The sequence below is a fragment of the Delphinapterus leucas genome, chromosome 17 (genome assembly GCF_059928025.1).
Source record: "Delphinapterus leucas isolate spDelLeu-1000000601 "Yukka" chromosome 17, BTC_Dleu_Yukka2, whole genome shotgun sequence".
NCBI classification, from domain to species: Eukaryota; Metazoa; Chordata; class Mammalia; order Artiodactyla; family Monodontidae; genus Delphinapterus; species Delphinapterus leucas.
Window position 1 is genome coordinate 68,430,638 of NC_143145.1, and position 21,134 is coordinate 68,451,771.

General features: G+C 41.0%; 1 pseudogene; it reads right to left on the bottom strand.

Moving 5' to 3' along the window:
* Window positions 1-1,072: 1,072 nt before the first annotated feature.
* On the bottom strand, window positions 1,073-1,218 carry LOC115803737 (U2 spliceosomal RNA; annotated as a pseudogene).
* Window positions 1,219-21,134: the final 19,916 nt, after the last annotated feature.

Genomic DNA, 21,134 nt, shown 5'->3' on the forward strand with positions numbered 1-21,134 from the left:
GTCCTGAGAGAAGGGAAACAGATGTGGCAAACCCTACACTCAGCACAGCTTTCTGCCTGGCGAGTGTTTCCAGGCTGCTGTGCAGAGAGGGGAACCAGGTGGAGCCCAGCCGCCTCCTGATGTGAGGAGACAAAGCTGGAAGGCAAGGGAGGCCCAGGGTAATGAGAGTTGTCAGGTCCAAGCTCTGGGGAGCAGAAGCGCCGTGGAGAGAGCTCCAGTACCACTTGCTGGTGGCAGCCAGCAAGTCCTCAGCGTGTGAGGAACCCATCTGGGGCTGGGGAAGCAACGGCCCAAAAAGAGCAACTCCCAGAGATCATGAAAAGCTGGGAAGAGTTTGTGTTCTCACCAGCCAGAGTGGAAAACCCTGTAATTCCTGGGCATAGGGTGGAATATTCAAGAGAGCCTAAGTAGTGAGGAAAAATGAATCCCAAACTCTGTGCCCACCACAAAAAGCCCAAAAGGCAAGTGTCAAGAGGATCAAACTCTTTCCAAGCAACTTCATTGCATTACAGAACAAAGCCGTAGAATATTTGTAGAAATATATATGTGTGTATTCTCATTATTCTCATTTTGATGCTCCCGGAATTACATCTGTAGCTCAGTCTTCCTCTATTCACAAAGCTGAACAGATTTTCATGAGCTCATGGATGCTGCCCAGCGACGGAAGAGATAATATCTCTGTCTCTTTAAGAAAAAATTATAACTTCTTTCACTATAGCATTGCTGAGTGTTAAATCAATTCAACTCAGCCTCCTTCCAGTAAGATTTGGAATGGAGCCAGAATTCATATTTTAGGGGAATAAAGCTCTCCCAGACGATTCTGACGCAGAGCCAGAATCATCTGAGGATGACTGGTTTAATGCATTTCCAAGTTTCTTAGGTTACGAGCAATGTTATTTCTCCTTCTTTTCCAGAAGGACAGAGACAAAGTAATTTTCAGCTGTAACTCAGTATCAGGAGTGTAAATACTTGTCTGGGAGAATAATACAACAAGGGAACAACAACAATATGTACAAACTTTAATTCTCTTGCAGAAAGAGAGGAAGTTATTTAAACTGCTAACTAAAAATTAAGAGGAAATACAATTCCTATTTAGAATAAATATGGGATTTTAGTTGAGAGAATTGTTTTGAGATCAGTGACAAATCTCCCCAGTCATCAAAAAGGAATTTCAGATTATTTTTACACTTGATCTTAGCCAAAAGTCTGAGAAGCAATTCAGATAATTTTTAATGTTTGCAAACATCCTTCCCATTTCTCCATGTTTCAAGCTAGACCCGGGCTTTGTATTAGGGCTATTTCTGTTTGCAAGTAAAACTAACTTAAGCTAAAAGGGATTATTTGGTTTATAAAACCAGAGAGTCAGAGGTGGCACTGGCTTCAGAAAAGCTGGAAACAGGGCTCAAAGGTGGTGGTAGTCAGGGCTCTGTCTTCCCCTCCCAGCTCTGCTTGGCTTTTATTCTACAAATTCTCCCCAAATGGTGAGCAAGAAGGTCACTGACAGCTATACTTCCCAGCTTCGCAGCCCCAAGAAAACCCTTTCCCAGTGTTTGTAAAGCCATCTTAAAGTGAACTCTGCTTGTTCTTTTTTGGATCTTATGTCTGCAACACCCCTCAGTCATCACTGAGCCTGGGGGTACCAGGTACTTTGACAAGTCTGGGTCTCGTGGCTGCCCCTGTGGCAGTGAGTTTACAGCCCCATCAGGACCACGTGAAATTGGCAAGGAGTATCCCAACACAATGAGAATGAGGTTGGGGTATTGAATGGGCAGAAGACATCTACCTACAACGGTCCACTGCAGGATGTTCGTATTGCCCAAATGGCAGATAGCAGATTGCCATTTGTGTGTGTACTTATCTAAAATATTCCAACCTGTGAGGCTGTGTATGAATATAAAATATCTGGTGAGTGGGGAGAGACGTAGCAGCTGAGGAAAGCCCTGCCATCCAGGTTTCAGTGGCTTATGTCTAAGCTTTTTTTTTTTTTTCCAGGTATAATTGACATATTATATTTGTTTCAAGTGTACAATATACGGTTCGATATTTGTATATATTTTATATATTCCAAAATGATAAACACAAAAAGTCTGGTTAATATCCATCAGCACACATATTTACAAATTATTTTTCTTGTGATGAGAAATTTTAAGATTTACTCTTTTAGCAGCTTTCCAATATACAGCACAGTATTATTAACTATAGTCACTATATCGTACATTACATCCCCAGGACTCGTTTTATAACTGGAGGTTTGTACCTTTGGACTCCCCCTTCACCCATTTCACCTACCCCACCTCCTCCCTGCCCCCGGGCAATCACCAATCTGTTCTCTGTCTGAGTTTGGGAATATTTTTTCGTTTCCTTTTTTAGACTTCAAATATAAGTGAAATTACATGGTATTTGTCCTTCTCGCTTATTTCACTTAGCATAATGCCCTCAAGTTCCATCCATGTTGTCACAAATGGCAAGGCTTCCTTCTTTTTTATGGTTCAATAATATTCCATTGTGTATATGTATATATACCACATTTTCTTTAGCCCACTTTTCCCACATTTCTACACTTCCCCTAGGCCTTTTGTACCTTATATGAGCATTTTTTCACTATTGGAAAGAAAATAAATATTTGCTAAGTGATGCTTAAATGGTGATGGAAAGTTAATTTTTTTCTTTTATTATGTTTGTTGGGACTCAATCTACTCAACTTGACAGAGTAAAACCTGCTTTCTGGCATTTTGTTAACAAAGTCAGTATTAACCTATATTTTATCATCAATTGTATTTTCTATTGAGGAATGTTTGAAAGATATTGATAAGAGACATCATAAGAGGTATTGATAAGAGATGTTTCATAGAGAAATTCATTGTATATTTTAGACGTAAATTATATGTATTTGTCCTCAATTCACTTGAATTCTACTATTTAAAATGATGGATATGGGACGTCCCTGGCTGTCCAGTGGTTGGGACTCCACGCTTCCAATGCAGGAGGGGCGTGCTTTTGATCCCTGGTCGGGGAGCTAGGATCCCGCATGCTGTGTGGTGAGGCCAAAAAAAAAAAAAAAAAGAGAATGGTTAGGTGTCTAATACACAAACACATTTATGATTACCATTATGGGATATAAATGATATAGTAAGTTGCATAATGATTTAAGTTCCATTCAAGCAATAGATTTGAAGGTAAAAATGGTATGACATATAAAGTTCCTGTATGTAATATGTTAAAATAGAAAACTAATTATGAGCTTGCATAGAATGACGTGTCACTTACAATGGATTTATTTCAAGGATCTAACAATTCAAAGACAAAGGGCTGGAGGTGACCTGTTTTTCAACACTTCAGTAAAACCAGCAAAGATACTACTAAATGCTAATTCAAGCACATTTTCAAGTTTTTACTGTTTTATAATAAATCTTAGACAAGATAGGTTAAATATAGGATGCTAATTGAATCTTATAAATTATTAAAACTGTGCTAAATATCCTAGAGCTTACATAAAATATAGCTCTATGATAGACACTAGACAATATATTACTTGAGGAGTACAATTGAGAATGACAGGATTTGTGCTAGAATTAGTAACCTAGAAGTAATTTTCAAAATTCAACTTATGATAATTGAGATTATATAAATTATGCATCATTATCTTCACATAGCAATATAGTGGGGGACTTCCCTGGTGGTCCAGTGGTTAAGACTCCGAACTTCCAATGCAGGGGGCACGGGTTTGATCCCTGGTCAGGGAAGTAAGATCCCACATGCTGCGCAGCATGGTAAAAAAAAAATAATAATAAAATAAAATACTAGAAGGGGAAGTTCCCTGGTGGCCTAGAGGTTAGGAGTCCAGGCTTTCACTGCCATGGCCCGGGTTTAATCCCTGGTCAGGGTACTGAGATCCCGCAAGCCACACAGCGTGGCCAACAAAAATAAATAATAAAATAAAATAAAATATATTACTAGAAGAAAGTGATTCTGTACGTATTAGAAAAGTCACAAAAACAGAAGCTCACTGTAGTGAACACCAGGTGAATCATCTGATTTTGAGGTGTCGTGCTCAACTGTAAAAATGGATAACTTGAAATTATAAAACTTTTATCTTGGCGTCAATATTTAGGATCCTTAATTAATAAATCAAATGATTTACAGTGATTCATAAAATAAATAATTTAGCATATCAACTAGATTAGTATTAACTTTTAAAAAGAAAGAAGGTAACAGACCAGTTAGAAAAGTCATAAATTCCAAGTCTTAAAAATAATTTTTTCTCTTATAACTTTTAATACAGTTGGTAAACTGCTACAGGTGCAGGAAAGTAAAGTGCAAATAATTGTAAAGATAATAAAACCACCCATAATTCCACTTCTCAGAGATAACTTTAGCCTTGGATTGAAATCAAGCATAAAAAAGCAGTGTGATTCAGCATCTTAGGTCATAGGAGAATGTCACATTAAGACAACAGTGAGGGACTTCCCTGGTGGTCCAGTGAGTAAGACCCTGCGCTCCCAATGCAGGGGGGCCTCGGTTCAATCCTTCGTCAGGGAACTCCATCCCGCATGCATGCCACAACTAAGAGTTCGCGTGCCGCAACAAAGAAGTCCACATATTGCAGCTAAGACCTGGTGCAGCCAAAAAAAAAAAAAAAGAGAGAGAGACAACAATGTGATATTAATACCACTATGCACCACTTAATTAGAATTAGCTAAAATCCAAAGCACTGACAACACCAAATGCTGACAAGCTGTGGAACAATAGGAACTCTCATTTATTGCTAGTGGGAATACAAAATGATACAGCCACTTTGGAAGGCAGTTTGGTGGTTCCTTACAAACTAAATAACATCTTACCATATGATCCAGCAATCACTCTTCTTGGTGTTTATGCAAAGAAGTTGAAAACTTATGTCCACACAAAAACCTGCTCTTGAATGTTTAGAGCAGATTTTTTAAAAAGTTTTTTATTGAAGTATAGTTGATGTACAATATTGTGTTAGTTTCAGGTGTACAGCAAAGTAATTCGGTTTTATATATATATATACACACATACACACACACACACATATATTCTTTTTCAGCTTCTTTTCCATTACAGGTTATTACAAAATATAGAATATAGTTCCCTGTGCTATACAGTGGGTCCTTGTTGTTTATGTATTTTTTTTAGCATTATTTTTGAAAATTAATTTATTTTTGGCTGCGTTAGGTCTTCGTTGCTGCCCGTGGGCTTTCTCTAGTTGCAGAGAGCGGGGACTACTCTTCGTTGTGGTGCGTGGGCTTAGTACCTCTGTACCTCTGTACTAAGAAAGGATAATAATTACTTACTTTAGAGCATTGTTATAAGACTTAAATCAGCTAATACATTAAAGTGCTTCTAGTAAATTATCTATAAATGTCAGTCATTATTAATTCAACCTGCTCCTTCCTCATTAATATGCATTAAAGAGTTCGCATTCAATTTTATAGTATTCTGTTTTAAGTTTTGGTATTTTAACTTTACTGTAACCATCGTGTATGAATTTCCTGTGGCTGCTGTGACAAATTCTTGGTGGCTTAAAACAACAGAAATTTATTATCTTACAGTTCTGAAGTCAGAAGTCCAAAATCAAGGTGTTGGCAGGACCATTGTCCCTCTGGTGGCCCCAGGGGAGAACGCTTCCTTGCCTCTTCCACCTCTTGGGGTGGAGGGTGGGGCGATGTCCCAAGTGTTCCTTCGCTTCTGTATACTGTCTTCAGTGTGTCTGTTCCCAAACTCCCCCAACCCTTATAATTGCATTTAGGGCCCACCCTGATAATACAGGATAAGTTCCTCCTTTCAAGTTCCTTACCTCCATCACATCTTTTGTTATAAAAGATAATATTCACTCTTTAGGGATTAGGACAAGGACATGTCTTTTCAGCAGCCACCATCAGTCCACTACGCATGGCAAAGTGGGCTGCAATAGCCTTTTGCCTCTTGTGTAGGAACCCAACACCACTTAGCATATTGTTTCCCTGAGGGAATGAGATTGACATTTCATAGGCCAAAGAATTTCTACAAGTAAACATTTTCTTAATTTTTTAAAAAGTATTTGAAATGTTTTACTGGTTTTAAAATTTTTTTTCAAGAGTGGTAGGTGCTTGCTGAAGATGTTGAAGAGGTGTCTATGTTTTGGTACACAAACCACACTTCTTGAAGCTCTCTGCATATCTCTTCTCAGCATTCGTTTCCTGAGCTTCAATGTCATTTCTCTGACATTGTTGTCTAAACCAGCACCACTGCCCTGGTCCCAGTCTCATTCCCAGTCACCTTTTTATTCCTTTCATTGCCTTTGTTTCTAGTCCTCTGAAGTTCACCTTCTTCCTCCCCCGCCCCACCCCTCCATTCCCTCCTGTTCTCCATATACACATATAACCTGAGCTCACCCTCTAATAGACAGGACAAAATACTACCCTTATGCTGTGCTAGAACTTGTTTTTATTTCCCCTCCATTCCCCTTCCCTCTCTTCCTTCTTATTTTATATATTCCTTCCTTTCTTTTCAAGTTCTTTGTCTACTTGCTTATTACTTGTCATTGTTTTCCTCCCACCTGGAATATAATTGTTCCACAGTACATGCTTTTCAAATGAATGAGTGAATGAATGAACTAAGGTAAAAGTTTCTCCCTTCCTGTCCCTTTTCTCCCAGCCCTTGAGGGTAATGAATATAAACAGTCTGGTCCCTATGTTTTTAGCTACTTTTCTACCCTTTTACTATGTAAATATATACACACAGCCTGGGCCCACTCTCTAATGTATAGCACTACATGCTATATACAGTGCTGTGGAATTTGCTGCTTCTTTTCTTTAATTCAAAAATGGAACATGGGGTAGAAGCAAGAAGAACTACAATCCTGCCGCCTGTGGAACAAAAACCACATTCACAGAAAGATAGACAGGATGAAAAGGCAGAGGGCTAAGTACTAGACGAAGGAACAAGATAAAACCCCAGAAAAACAGCTAAATGAAGTGGAGCTAGGCAATCTTCCAGAAAAAGAATTCAGAATAATGAGAGTGAAGATGAACTAGGACCTCAGAAAAAGAATGGAGGCAAAGATTGAGAAGATGCAAGAAATGTTTAACAAAGACCTAGAAGAATTAAAGAACAAACAAACAGAGATGAGCAATACAATAACTGAAATGAAAACTACACTAGAAGGAATCAATAGCAGAATAACTGAGGCAGAAGAACGGATAAGTGACCTGGAAGACAGAATGGTGGAATTCACTGCTGCGGAACAGAATAAAGGAAAAAGAATGAAAAGAAATGAAGACAGCCTAAGAGACCTCTGGGACAACATTAAGTGCAAAAACATTCACATTATAGGGGTCCCAGAAGGAGAAGAGAGAGAGAAAGGACCCAAGAAAATATTGGAAGAGATTATAGTCGAAAACTTCCCTAACATGGGAAAGGAAATAGCCACCCAAGTCCAGGAAGCTCAGAGAGTCCCATACAGGAAAAACCCAAGGAGAAACACGCTGAGACACATCGTAATCAAACTGGCAAAAATTAAAGACAAAGAAAAATCATTGAAAGCAGCAAGGGAAAAACAACAAATAACATACAAGGGAACTCCCATAAGGTTAACAGCTGATTTCTCAGCAGAAACTCTACAAGCCAGAAGGGAGAGGCATAATATACTTAAAGTGATGAAAGGGAAGAACCTGCAACCAACATTACTCTACCCAGCAAGGATCTCATTCAGATTCGACGGAGAAATCAAAAGCTTTACAGACAAGCAAAAGCTAAGAGAATTCAGCACCACCAAACCAGCTCTACAACAAATGCTAAAGGAACTTCTCTAAGTAGGAAACACAGAGAAGAAAAAGACCTACAAAAACAAACCCAAAACAATTCAGAAAATGGTCGTAGGAACGTACATATTGATAATTACCTTAAACGTGAATGCATTAAATGCTCCAACCAAAAGACACAGGCTTGCCGAATGGATACAAAAACAAGACCCATATATATGTGGTCTATAAGAGACCCACTTCAGACCTAGGGACACATACAGACTGAAAGTGAGGGGATGGAAAAAGATATTCCATGCAAATGGAAATCAAAAGAAAGCTGGAGTAGCAATACTCATATCAGATAAAATAGACTTTAAAATAAAGAATGTTACAAGAGACAAGGAAGGACACTGCATAATGATCAAGGGGTCAATCCAAGAAGAAGATATAACAATTATAAATATACATGCACCAAACATAGGGGCACCTCAAGACATAAGGCAACTGCTAACAGCTATAAAAGAGGAAATCGACAGTAACACAATAATAGTGGGGAACATTAACACCTCACTTACACCAATGGACAGATCATCCAAAATGAAAATAAATAAGGAAACAGAAGCTTTAAATGACACAATAGACCAGATAGATTTAATTGATATTTTTACAACATTCCATCCAAAAACAGCAGATTACACTTTCTTCTCAAGTGCACACAGAACATTCTCCAGGATAGATCACATCTTGGGTCACAAATCAAGCCTCAGTAAATTTAAGAAAATTGAAACCATATCAAGCATCGTTTGTGACCACAACACTATGAGATTAAAAATGAATTATAGGGGAAAAAATGTAAAAAACACACACACATGGAGGCTAAACAATACGTTACTAAATAATCAAGGTATCACTGAAGAAATCGACGAGGAAATCAAAAAATACCTAGAGACAAATGACAGTGAAAACACGACGATCCAAAACCTATGGGATGCAACAAAAGCAGTTCTAAGAGGGAAGTTTATAGCTATACAAGCCTACCTCAAGAAACAAGAAAAAATCTCAAATAAACAATCTAACCTTACACCTAAAAGAACTAGAGAAAGAAGGAAAGATAAAACCCAAAGCTAGCAGAAGGAAAGAAATCATAAAGATCAGAGCAGAAATAAATGAAATAGAAACAAAGAAAACAGTAGCAAAGATCAATAAAACTAAAAGCTGTTTCTTTGAGAAGATAAACAAAATTGATAAACCATTAGCCAGACTCATGAAGACAAAGAGGGGGAGGACTCAAATCAATAAAATTAGAAATGGAAAAGGAGAAGTTACAACAGACACCACAGAAATACAAAGCATCCTAAGAGACTACTATAGCAACTCTATGCCAATAAAATGGACAACCTGGAAGAAATGGACAAATTCTTAGACAGGTATAACCTTCCAAGACTGAACTAGGAAGAAATAGAAAATATGAACGGACCCAACACAAGTAATGAAATTGAAACTGTGATTAAAAATCTTCCAACAAACAAAAGTCCAGGACCAGATGGCTTCACAGGTGAATTCTGTCAAACATTTAGAGAAGAGCTAACACCCATCCTTCTCAAAGTCTTCCAAAAAATTGCAGAGGAAAGAACACTCCCAAATTCATTCTGTGAGGCCACCATCACCCTGGTACGAAAACCAGACAAAGATACTACAAAAAAAGAAAATTACAGACCAATATCATTGATGAATATAGATGCAAAAATCTTCAACAAAATACTAGCAAACAGAATCCAACAACACATTGAAAGGATCATACACCATGATCAAGTGGGATTTATCCCAGGAATGCAGGGATTCTTCAATATATGCAAATCAATCAATGTGATAAACCATATTAACAAATTGAAGAATAAAAACCATATGATCATCTCAATAGATGCAGAATAAGCTTTTGACAAAATTCAACATCCATTTATGATGAAAACTCTCCAGGAAGTGGGCATAGAGGGAACCTACCTCAACATAATAAAGACCATATATGACAAACCCACAGCAAACATCATTCTCAATGGTGAAAAACTGAGCATTTCCTCTAAGATCAGGAACAAGACAAGGATGTCTACTCTCACCACTGTTATTCAACATAGTTTTGGAAGTCCCAGCCACAGCAATCAGAGAAGAAAAAGAAATAAAAGAAATACAAATTGGAAAAGAAGAAATAAAACTGTCACTGTTTGCAGATGACATGATACTATACATAGAGAATCCTAAAGAAGCCCCCAGAAAAGTCCTAGAGCTAATCAATGAGTTTGGTAAAGTTGAAGGATACAAAATTAATGCACAGAAATCTCTTGCATTCCTATACACTAATGATGAAAAATCTGAAAGAGAAATTAAGGAAATGCTCCCATTTACCATTGCAACAAAAAGAATAAAATACCTGGGAATAAATCTACCCAGGGAGACAAAAGACCTGTATGCAGAAAACTATGACACTGATGAAAGAAATTAAAGATGATACCAACAGATGGAGAGATATACCATGTTCTTGGATTGGAAGAATCAATATTGTGGAAATGACTATACTACCCAAAGCAATCTACAGATTCAATGCAATCCCTATGAAATTACCAATGGCATTTTTTACAGAACTAGAACAAAAAATCTTAAAATTGTATAGAGACACAAAAGACCCCGAATAGCCAAAGCAGTCTTGAGGGAAAAAAGTGGAGCTGGAGGAATCAGACTCCCTGACTTCAGACTATACTACAAAGCTACAGTAATCAAGACAATATGGTACTGGCACAAAAACAGGAATATAGATCAGTGGAACAGGATAGAAAGTCCAGAGGTAAACCCACATACCTATGGTCAACTAATCTATGACAAAGGAGGCAAGGATATACAATGGAGAAAAAGACAGTCTCTTCAATAAGTGGTGCTGGGAAAACTGGACAGCTACATGTAAAAGAATGAAATTAGAACACTCCCTAACATCATACACAAAAATAAACTCAAAATGGATTAGAGACCTAAATGTAAGACCAGACACTATAAAACTCATAGAGGAAAACATGGGAAGAACAGTCTTTGACATAATCACAGCAAGATCTTTTTTGATCCACCTCCTAGAGTAATGGAAATAAAAACAAAAATAAACAAATGGGACCTAATGAAACTTCAAAGCTTTTGCACAGCAAAGGAAACCATAAACAAGACGAAAGGACAACCCTCAGAATGGGAGAAAATATTTGCAAACGAATCAGTGGACAAAGGATTAATCTCCAAAATTTATAAACAGCTCATGCAGCTCAATATTAACAAAACAAACAACCCAATCCAAAAATGGGCAGAAGACCTAAATAGACATTTGTCCAAAGAAGACATGTAGATGGCCAAGAAGCACATGAAAAGCTGCTCAACAACACTAATTATTAGAGAAATGCAAATCAAAACTTCAGTGAGGTGTCACCTCACACCAGTTAGAATGGGCATCATCAGAAAATCTACAAACAACAAATGCTGGAGAGGGTGTGGAGAAAAGGGAACCCTTTTGCACTGCTGGTGGGAATGTGAATTGGTACAGCCACTATGGAGAACAGTATGGCGGTTCCTTAAAAAACTACGAATAGAACTACCATATGACCCAGCAATCCCACTACTGGGCATATACCCTGAGAAAACCATAATTCAAAAAGAGTCATGTACCAAAATGTTCATTGCAGCTCTATTTACAATAGCCCGGAGATGGAAACAACCTAAGTGCCCATCATCGGATGAATGGATAAAGAAGATGTGGCACATATACACAATGGAATATTACTCAGCCATAAAAAGAAATGAAATTGAGCTATTTGTAATGAGGTGGATGGACCTAGAGTCTGTCATACAGTGTGAAGTAAGTCAGAAAGAGAAAGACAAATACCGTATGCTAACACATATATATGGAATTTAAGAAAAAAAAAATGTCATGAAGAACCTAGGTGTAAGACAGGAATAAAGACACAGACCTACTAGAGAATGGACTTGAGGATATGGGGAGGGGGAAGGGTAAGCTGTGACAACGCGAGAGAGTGGCATGGACATATATACACTACCAAACGTAAAATAGATAGCTAGTGGGAAGCAGCCACATAGCACAGGGAGATCAGCTCGGTGCTTTGTGACCACCTAGAGGGGTGGGATATGGAGGGTGGGAGGGAGGGAGATGCAAGAGGGAAGAGATGTGGGAACATATGTATATGTATAACTGATTCACTTTGTTATAAAGCAGAAACTAACACACCATTGTAAAGCAATTATATTCCAATAAAGATGTAAAAAAAAGAAAAAGAGGCTGCCGTAGACAATATGTAAATGAAAGTGAGTGACTGTATTTTAGAGAAACTTTATTTACAAAAACAGGCAGCAGGCCATTTTTGACCCATAGGCTGTAGTTTGCTAACCCTGCTTTAAAGCATTGAACATAATTTTTAGACATTGGGCTGTCAATAGTCCTTTCAAGATGACGTTTTAGATCTTAGAATTAAGAAAATGGAGTACGAGAGACTGGAGAGAAAGACCTACAAAAATAGGGTCAGTTGGTGGAATGTATGTCATTATACCTTTGGCCAAACCCGTAGAAAGTACAACACAAACAGTGAACCCTCATGTAAAGTACGGACTCTGAGTGATAATGCTGTGTCGGTTCGGCTCCATCAGCTGTCACAAATGTAAACAGGGTGTTGGTTCAGGTGGAGGGTGTGGACAGTGGCGAGGCTGTGCGTGTGGGGGGCAGGGGTACATGGGAAACCTCTGTACCTTCTGCTCAGTTTTGCTGTGAATCTAAAACTGCTCTAAAAAGTAAAGTTTATTTTTAAAAATGATCCATTGATGATTAAAGATGGGGGCGGCAGGAATTAGCAATGTAATGGCCTTTCTTTTTTTTGTTTTTTGTTTTTTTTGAGATTTTTTTTTAACATCTTTATTAGAGTATAATTGCTTTACAATGGTGCGTTAGTTTCTGCTTTATAACAAAGTGAATCAGTTATACATATACATATGTCCCCATATCTCCTCCCTCTTGCGTGTCCCTCCCTCCCACCCCTCTAGGTGGTCACAAAGCACCGTGCTGATCTCCCTGTGCTATGTGGCTGCTTCCCACTAGCCTTTCTTATTTTACCTGTAATCTTCCAGTTCCTAGCTGGGAACTGGAGGCTTTAGCTCCACCTACAGGCAGAGTCCCTCTGTGTGAATTTCAACCGTGCCTAAATGTTTCCCAAAATGTGCTCCATGGATGTGCTTCCTGCCAAAAAGGTCTTAGAGTCAAATAAGTTTGGGAAACAGAGCATAACCTATCCCTTCTTGGAGACTTCATCTATATTGACAGAAGAAAGCCTCTGAGAAAGCCTGCACTGAAGAAGCTTCTTTAACTCTGTTGAACTCACAGCTTCTTAGACATTTAATCAAAGAATCCATTCCTCACATAACATCTATTAACGTCTGTTGAAATGATTCCATGGAATTATAGTACATGCTTTCTGGATCAGTCCTATTTATGGTCTGGAATTTGGTCAAAAGATTCCATACTCGTTATTGTTAATCCTGTTTTCGACTGGTTCTGGCTTTGTATTCTGAATTTAGGGGATCCAAGGATAATTCTGACAGTATCCATTGAGCCTGCTGCTAAAAGAAGTGCTGGAAAAACTGACCTGATAGGATCCAGTGATTAGTGTTTTAATTCCTTTTGTTCTATAAGGGGGAGACACAGATGCTTACTCACTGGATAAAAGTGGAAAAATGGCACTAACTTGGGAGTGGGATTGGAGGGCTTAGATCATTTCTGACCTAAGGGTGTTAAGTAAGCAAGCAGCTGGCTTCAGGTAATTGACTGAGCCCGCAGCCTAGAGACAGAGTGGTTTCAGGCTGCCCATTCACAAAGCCCTAGCTGAGGGCTCAGTAGGTCTGGAGATCCAGTGCCTCTTCTGCTCACTCTTTTCTGGGCACAAGGGTGATGTCTCCTTAGTAACACTTGTGCTTATGGAACTGTGTCCACCCAGAGGGGTACATTTAAAACATTCTCATAAAGGAACTTGTAACATAATAAGAAATATATATTTGGTCTTGGCCCCAAGTTTCTGACACAGAGCTCCTAAAATCCTTGTTATTTCCTGAATGATAGGGGTGTAGGATCATCTTTTATTATACTATTTAGTCTTTCCTGACACAAGAGCTTCTAAGTTCCTTGGAATCTCCTGAGTGAAGTGTGTGTCTTTTTTGGGGGTTTTTTGTCTGTTAATGAGATGACTAGTAGCTGGGGCCCCTAGATAACTACAGGAGGTAGGTCGGTCACCAGAAAAACCAAGTCTTGGCTAAAGGTTTAGAACTTTCAGCCTCATACTCCCACCTCCATGTTGGGGAGGGTACAGCCAAGAAGCTACTGCAAGCAGGGAGTACAATGTGACAAAATCTCATTTTGTAGATCGGTATCCACAGCTTCTTGAAGAACCTTTACTAGAATGGAGTGTGAGAGTAATTTAGGGGGAATGTCTGGTTTTGAAGGAGGCAGAGGGAAGAGCCTGTTTGGGTTCAGCCAGGACCCAGAGCTCACTATTGAACTGTGGACGAAGAAGGTCACCTGCCATAGTAAACAAAGGATATTCTGGCCATCAAGCAAGTCCTCAGCCACTGCAGCCATCCGCCCCGCCCTCCCACGGGATTCAGGATGACAAAAGCAGGATACTGTCCCTAGATAGTTAAACCTGTCGACTGAAAAAAAAAAAAAAAAAAAGCACAACCTAAAAGCTGAGAATTGTGTTTTATTTGGCAGACAAAACTGAGGACTTAAGCCCAGGACACAGTATCTCAGATAGCTCTGGGAGACTGTTCTGAAGAGGTAAGGGGGGGAGCCAGGATATACAGGAGTTTTTGCAACAAAGACCAGGTAGTCAGAACATCAAAAGATTACTGTTAATGAAAGAAAACCAGATATCTCAAGTTAAGGAATTTAGTGCTTTTCTATATATGGGAAGATGCAAGAGTCCGGGCTCACTGAAATCGTTCCTTTGATGTGCACCTCAGCTATCTGGGGCCAGTATCCTGTGTTTTCTCATCCCGAGTCTCCTCAGGGTGCACTATGGGGGGGGTTGGTGGTGGCTGCAGTGTTGGATGGCAGGTATCCTATTTCCATCCTGAGTTCCCTCAGGGCTCACCATCAGGCAGCTGTCATGTGATGGCTTGATGGCTGCAACATCCTTTGTTTACCGAAACCGCAGGCAACATTTTTTTCATTGATAAGGTCCGTATTCAAGGAATAATTTAAATGAACTCAGACTCTTGCATCTTCCTGAACCACTGGACCACCAGGGAAGTCCCTGTTTTTCTTTAATTAACAGTAATCTTTTGATGTTCCTACTACCTGGTTTCTTGCAAAAACTCCTCTACATCCTGGCTCCTGCCTCACCTCTTCAGGGCAGTCCCTCAGTCATCTGAGAGGCTGTCTTCCAGGCTTAAGTCCTCAGCAAGTCCGTCAAATAAAACGTAATTCTCAACTTTTAGGGTGTGCATTGTTTTAATCAACAGAACAAGGACAGATAACTATACTTGACCTAGACACAAAGCAGGTTGTTTTTGAGGGAACAGCCAGCCTTGTGAACTGGATAATAGCCACTACAGTATCTGTTTACCCTGAGAAGGGAGACGGCCTAACTCCCTCTGAAAACACCAGTGGAACACTCCGGATGAAGCAGCTGACATGCTTCATCTGCAAACCACGTGGGACTGGCTTCATTATAGTATACTCACCTGCTGACTATGCCCATCACCTGAGTCATGGTGAATGTTGTGGTTAAGGGGGCCCCTTTTGCCTTGGCACCTCATGTAACCTTAGTGTTGCATAATCGAGCAACAGTCTGGAATTTGCTACCTTAGCTTCTCCTCACGGGTCTTACAGATGCCTATAAAAACGTTAGGTTAATTAACAAGAGAATGGGGAGAGGCAGAGGGAAGAGTCAAGGGACTGGTGTTAGGAAGATGAAAACTTTAAAATTGTTATTAAGAAATAAGGTGAATAAAGGAAATATTGATGGGGTGAAACAAAGAGACGAAAGAGTCATGGAACTCATCCCAGTAGGGTGGAAAGATTTAGATGGTTATTTAAAAATGGGTCGCATAAAACTGACATTGATGGGGTTAAAACAAAGATCTTACCACTGCACTGTCAAAGGTTGGGCAGGCCAATGGGACTCCCAAACAAGTCAGCTTTATTTACCCCAGTTTGGAGACATTTTAAAAACTGGAAAGCAAAGTTTACAATGAGAAACCTGACCTGCAGCCCCTTGGGGCAATAGTCAGATTAGTTAAGATAAAGATTGACAAAAGGGTCAAGGTCCCTTGGTTCAACTCCCTTTGCTGGGAACCCAAAGCCGTACACACAAGAGTGGTAAAATATGGTCAGAGGATGCAGAAGAGAAGTTTCCAAGTCCTTGATATGGGAGCCCCATGCACTGAGCCCCAACCATATTGGTGAAACCCTGCCGCTTGGGCCACTTAGATGGAGAGAATGAAGAAATGTGATTGCTGTTTTTTTGGCTGTGTTGGGTCTTGGTTGCTGCGCACGGGCTTTCTCTAGTTGTGGCGAGCGGGGGCTACTCATTGTTGCGGTGCGCGGGCTTCTCATCGCGGTGGCTTCTCTTGTTGCAGAGCACGGGCTCTAGGCACGTGGGCTTCAGTAGTTGTGGCACACGAGCTCAGTAGTTGTGGCTCACGGGCTCTAGAGTGCAGGCTCAGCAGTTGTGGGACACGGGCTTAGTTGCTCCGTGGCATGCGGGATCTTCCTGGACCAGGGCTCGAACCCGTGTCCCCTGCATTGGCAGGTGGATTCTTAACCACTGCGTCACCAGCAAAGTCCCTGTTGTTTTGGTTTTTTAAAATATTTATTTATTTGATTGTGCCGGGTGTTAGTTGTGGCATGTGGGATTTTGCTTTTTCAGTTGCGGCAAGCAGGATTTTTAGTTGCGGCGTGAGGGATTTATTTCCCTGACCAGGGATCGAACCTGGGCCCATTGCATTGGGAGCAGCGTGGAGTGTTAACTACTGGACCACCAGGGAAGTCCCTGATGATTGGAATGTTTAAGTGGGTTTATGTAAAGAAGTTGTGTCTCCTTGACCTTCCACAATGTTTAGTCTAGTGGTGGTCCTGCCAGTGTGACTCTTGGAAGGTCAAGGGCACACTCCTCAGTGCAATTGCAGGCAAATTAGGGAGCTAGAAGCATAGGGTCCCAAAAGGTTGGAATGGCTCTGAGGAGGAATGGAAAACGCCATTCAAACTCAGTAAAGTTTGGTGGTCAAAGTTGGGATGAGGAGGTTGGAGCAGCCAGGCTTTGAGGTCACAGTGATTTATTATCCACGGACAGCTGGGACTGCCCTAAGGGAAGACATCTGGAGAGATGAGGATGCAGGGCAGGTGCATCCCTGGGCTTAGAGGCTAGAAGGTACTGGATAGAAGTCGTGTATCAGGTCTTAAGAAATGGGGTATGTGTGTGTGTGTGTGTATTGGAGGGCAGGTGGCAGGATGGAGGTTAAACCCAGCAGAACCTTGTGGGGATCCTGGGCATGGAAGCCTTTCTCTGTCTCCCGTTTCTTGTTTGTAGGGGATAGGCTTTAGCCTCCATGAACTTTCCTGAGTTCCAAAGGTTCAAACACTTGCTAAACACGGAAGGGAGGAGATGTGGAGACAAGGGAGGAACACTCAAAAGAAACAATAGTGCAGCCTTGGGGCAGGGTCCTTGTCTTGGTCCTCAAGGGATACACATGACAATATCTTTAAGCTCTTCTACATTCCTAAAACCCCCAACAAATGGAAAATGTTAACTACTTGATGAAGCATTCTTCATTCCAGAGAGAAGGTCACAGTTTGATAACCTTGAGAACCACAGAAACTCATCAGGAGACCACCTGAGGCCAGATTAAAGGAGCACAGGCCCTGCACACAGCCTGATCCTTATCAGTAACCCCACCCTTGAACCATTGTTATAAAACTCCTCACCATATCCCCCTGGGTTGGAACACACAATTTTTGAGGGCACGAGCCCGCTATGCCCCCCTTTGCCTGGCAAAGCAATAAAGCTATTCTTTTCGACTTCACCCAAAACCCTGTCTCTGAGATTCGATTTGGCACTGGTGCACAGAGGCCAAGTTTTCAGAATCAGAGGGAACCATACTGGAACTTGGGCAGATGACGCAGACAAATCCTCTGGCCCTACACAGCAGCGGGGGTCCAGAGTGGCACCAGACAATCTTAACACCCCAACAGATGTCACTGTCACTGGCAGGTGGAGGGGAGGAAATAAATCTTTTCCCTCTACCCTTCTAAGTTCTCAACTGGGACCCCTCTAATAAAAGACAGATTAACAAGAGAAAAGCAAATTTATCTGATGCAAACTTTATGTGACACAGAAGTCTTCATAAGGAAATGAGGACCCAAAGAAACAATTAAACTTGCGTGCTTTTAAGCTAGTTTCGATGAAGAGTGGAAAGTCGGGGAAAGATGTGATGGGACAGAGGTTATGAGGTCAGTGGAATAAACCGGCTGAAACTTAGCAAGGCCTGTTCATGTGGATTCCTCTCTCTGTCCTTTCATCTTTGTGAGATAAGGATACTCCTTCCCTCTGGGTATAGAGGGAGGACACATCTCACATATGACCTGTTTCAGGGGAAGGTCAGAAAGTCTTGTACATGCTGTTTCTCAAGTTCCTTCAGCTTAAAATATTCAATATGCCAAGCTTCCATATTTTGGGGTAGCCCCGGTCACAGACATGTACATTGAATTAGTAAATGAACAAATGACTTGCGTCCGCCGGTGATACAGGGGTGGGGCTGGGAGAGGAAGGAACAGCCTGTGCCCTGGGTGATGTGCACTCCTGACATTGCCAGTCGGCCTGACCTTGTCTGGCTGCCTTCTGCTGGTCCCTCCCTGGCAGCATGGTGCACTGCCAACTGCATAGAAACACAGTGTGACTAAATGTACAATCGCACGTTACTGCCTGGGCCTCTCCAGCGTCCAACCCACCCCTTCCTCTCTGCTGCTGCAGCTGTTGACTGGCTAAGTTGCTCGAAGCCTCCCCCTTGACCTAGGGAGGAGAGTGGACTAGAAAAGTGTATGAAGTCCTCTGGAACCTGGTTTCTGTGATCTCCATCATTCAGGTGTGCAGCTGTCTTCAGTAGTTGAGGGAGGCGTTTGATGGGTGAAGAAGCTGCCTTGATTCACGCAGACCCAGGTGTCCACGGAAGGAAATTTTCAATGTCACCTTTATTTTAACGCAAGAGCAATAGAGTGAAAAGACAAGGTAATGTATTTCAGTGAATGTGCGGAGTTTTAAATGTGACCCTAAAGTTCTTTGACATGCCTGCCACGGAGGGTCGGAGTCAGGTCTTGCCTTGAATGTGGGCCCTGTGACTATTTGACCAACAGAATATGGCAGAATTTGCAGCACATCTGCGCCTGCTTCTGGGCCCAGGCCTTAATAGTGTCCTTGACTTCCTGTTGTTTGGAACCCAGCCACCATGCTTTGAGGAAGCCAAGAAGCTCCACAGGCCACAGGTAGGTGTTCTGGCTGACAGCCCCAGACGAGGTCCCAGTAGATGGCCAGCATCAACCACAGGTAGGTGTTCTGGCTGACAGCCCCAGACGAGGTCCCAGTAGATGGCCAGCATCAACCACAGGTAGGTGTTCTGGCTGACAGCCCCAGACGAGGTCCCAGTAGATGGCCAGCATCAACCACAGGTAGGTGTTCTGGCTGACAGCCCCAGACGAGGTCCCAGTAGATGGCCAGCATCAACCACAGGTGTGAGTGAGTGCGTCCTTACGTGATTCGGGCTCCCAGCCTGTGAGCTGCCCTAGTGGATACTGCAGGGAGTAAGGACAAGTCATTGAGCCTTGCCCAAGTGCCTGAACTAAATAAACCACTGTTGTTTTAAACCACTAATTTGGGGGATGTTTATTGATTCACTTATTTACATGCTGCACTGCTTGTGGGATTCTTAGTTCCCCCGACCAGGGATTGAATCCAGGACAGGGCAGTGAAAGCACCAAGTCCAAACCACTAGACTGCCAGGGAATTCTGTGGGGATGGTTTATTATAACCACAACACACTACTAACTCAGAATGTCATCAACAGTTACCAAAGAGATGAAAGAATGAGAAGGTATAAATAGCTGGAATGTTCAGTTTTTGTCTTCCTTTATAAATGGGAAGGGAGAAAGAATAATGAAGTCTTTTGAAAAGGGGATGGGGGTGACAATAAGGAAAGACAGCCGACAAGGTGATTGCTAAAGGAGGTCTTTCAAATCAGACACAAAATAAGTGTTGGAAGAAAGCATTGAACTTATTTAAGAAGCAACACCTGCCACCCGCCCACCCCCTGTGTTCAGAGATGTTACACACTTATTCCATTGCAAGGAAATTTAAATAATTATAAACAGGGCACAAAGAAAAGTATCAGAAATTTAGGGTAACAATGGTGGAATAAAGCCAAATTATAAATTCCTTCTCTGAAAATTTCCCCACACTATCAACCAATTCTCTGGTTCTCTGGACACCAACTTAATGAGAAAACTGTTTTTCTTTACTATTCATACCAACATTTCTAATACCAGATGTATGGATTTCTCTGGGTCTGGTATTGTCACCATAAGCATCTTTGTTGCAAACGTTTTTACGGCACAACTAGTTGGCCATAAGGCAAATTTGCCATAAAACATAAAATCATGAAAAATAAAATGGGACATCAAAGAGGACATAAACATCAAACATGAGAAATGAATAACAAAATGAAAAAGACTTTATTGCAAAATACAAAGTAGTTGTATTTAAAACGTGTGTAGATGCATGGCAATACTTCACAAATAACTGATTTTATTTTCTAGGTTGTACCTAAGCACTTGCCTTCCAAGTGTTTTGTTCAGAGTATTTTATACTATTTTTTTCTTCTTGATTTGTCTCCTTGTTCAGCATTGCATCTTCCTTTTTGCTAATATTTCTTCCTTCATTAAGAGAGGTATCAGTTTCCAAATACTAGGATGCATATTTGTTTTTTTTTAAATCAACTTTTATTAATGCATGCCAAGATTACATTAGATTTTTTTAAAAATTAATTTATTTATTTAGGCTGCGTTGGGTCTTCATTGCTGCGCGCGGGCTTCTCATCTGCGGTGGCTTCTCTTGCTGCGGAGCACGGGCTCTAGGTGCACGGACTTCAGTGTTGGCAGCACGTGCAGGCTTAGTTGCTCTGCAGCATGTGGGATCTTCCCAGACCAGGGCTGGAACCCGTGTCCCCTGCACTGACAAGCGGATTCTTAACCACTGCGCCACCAGGGAAGTCATAGGATGCATGTTTGTCAGTGCATATCTGTGTTGTGAAAGTCTT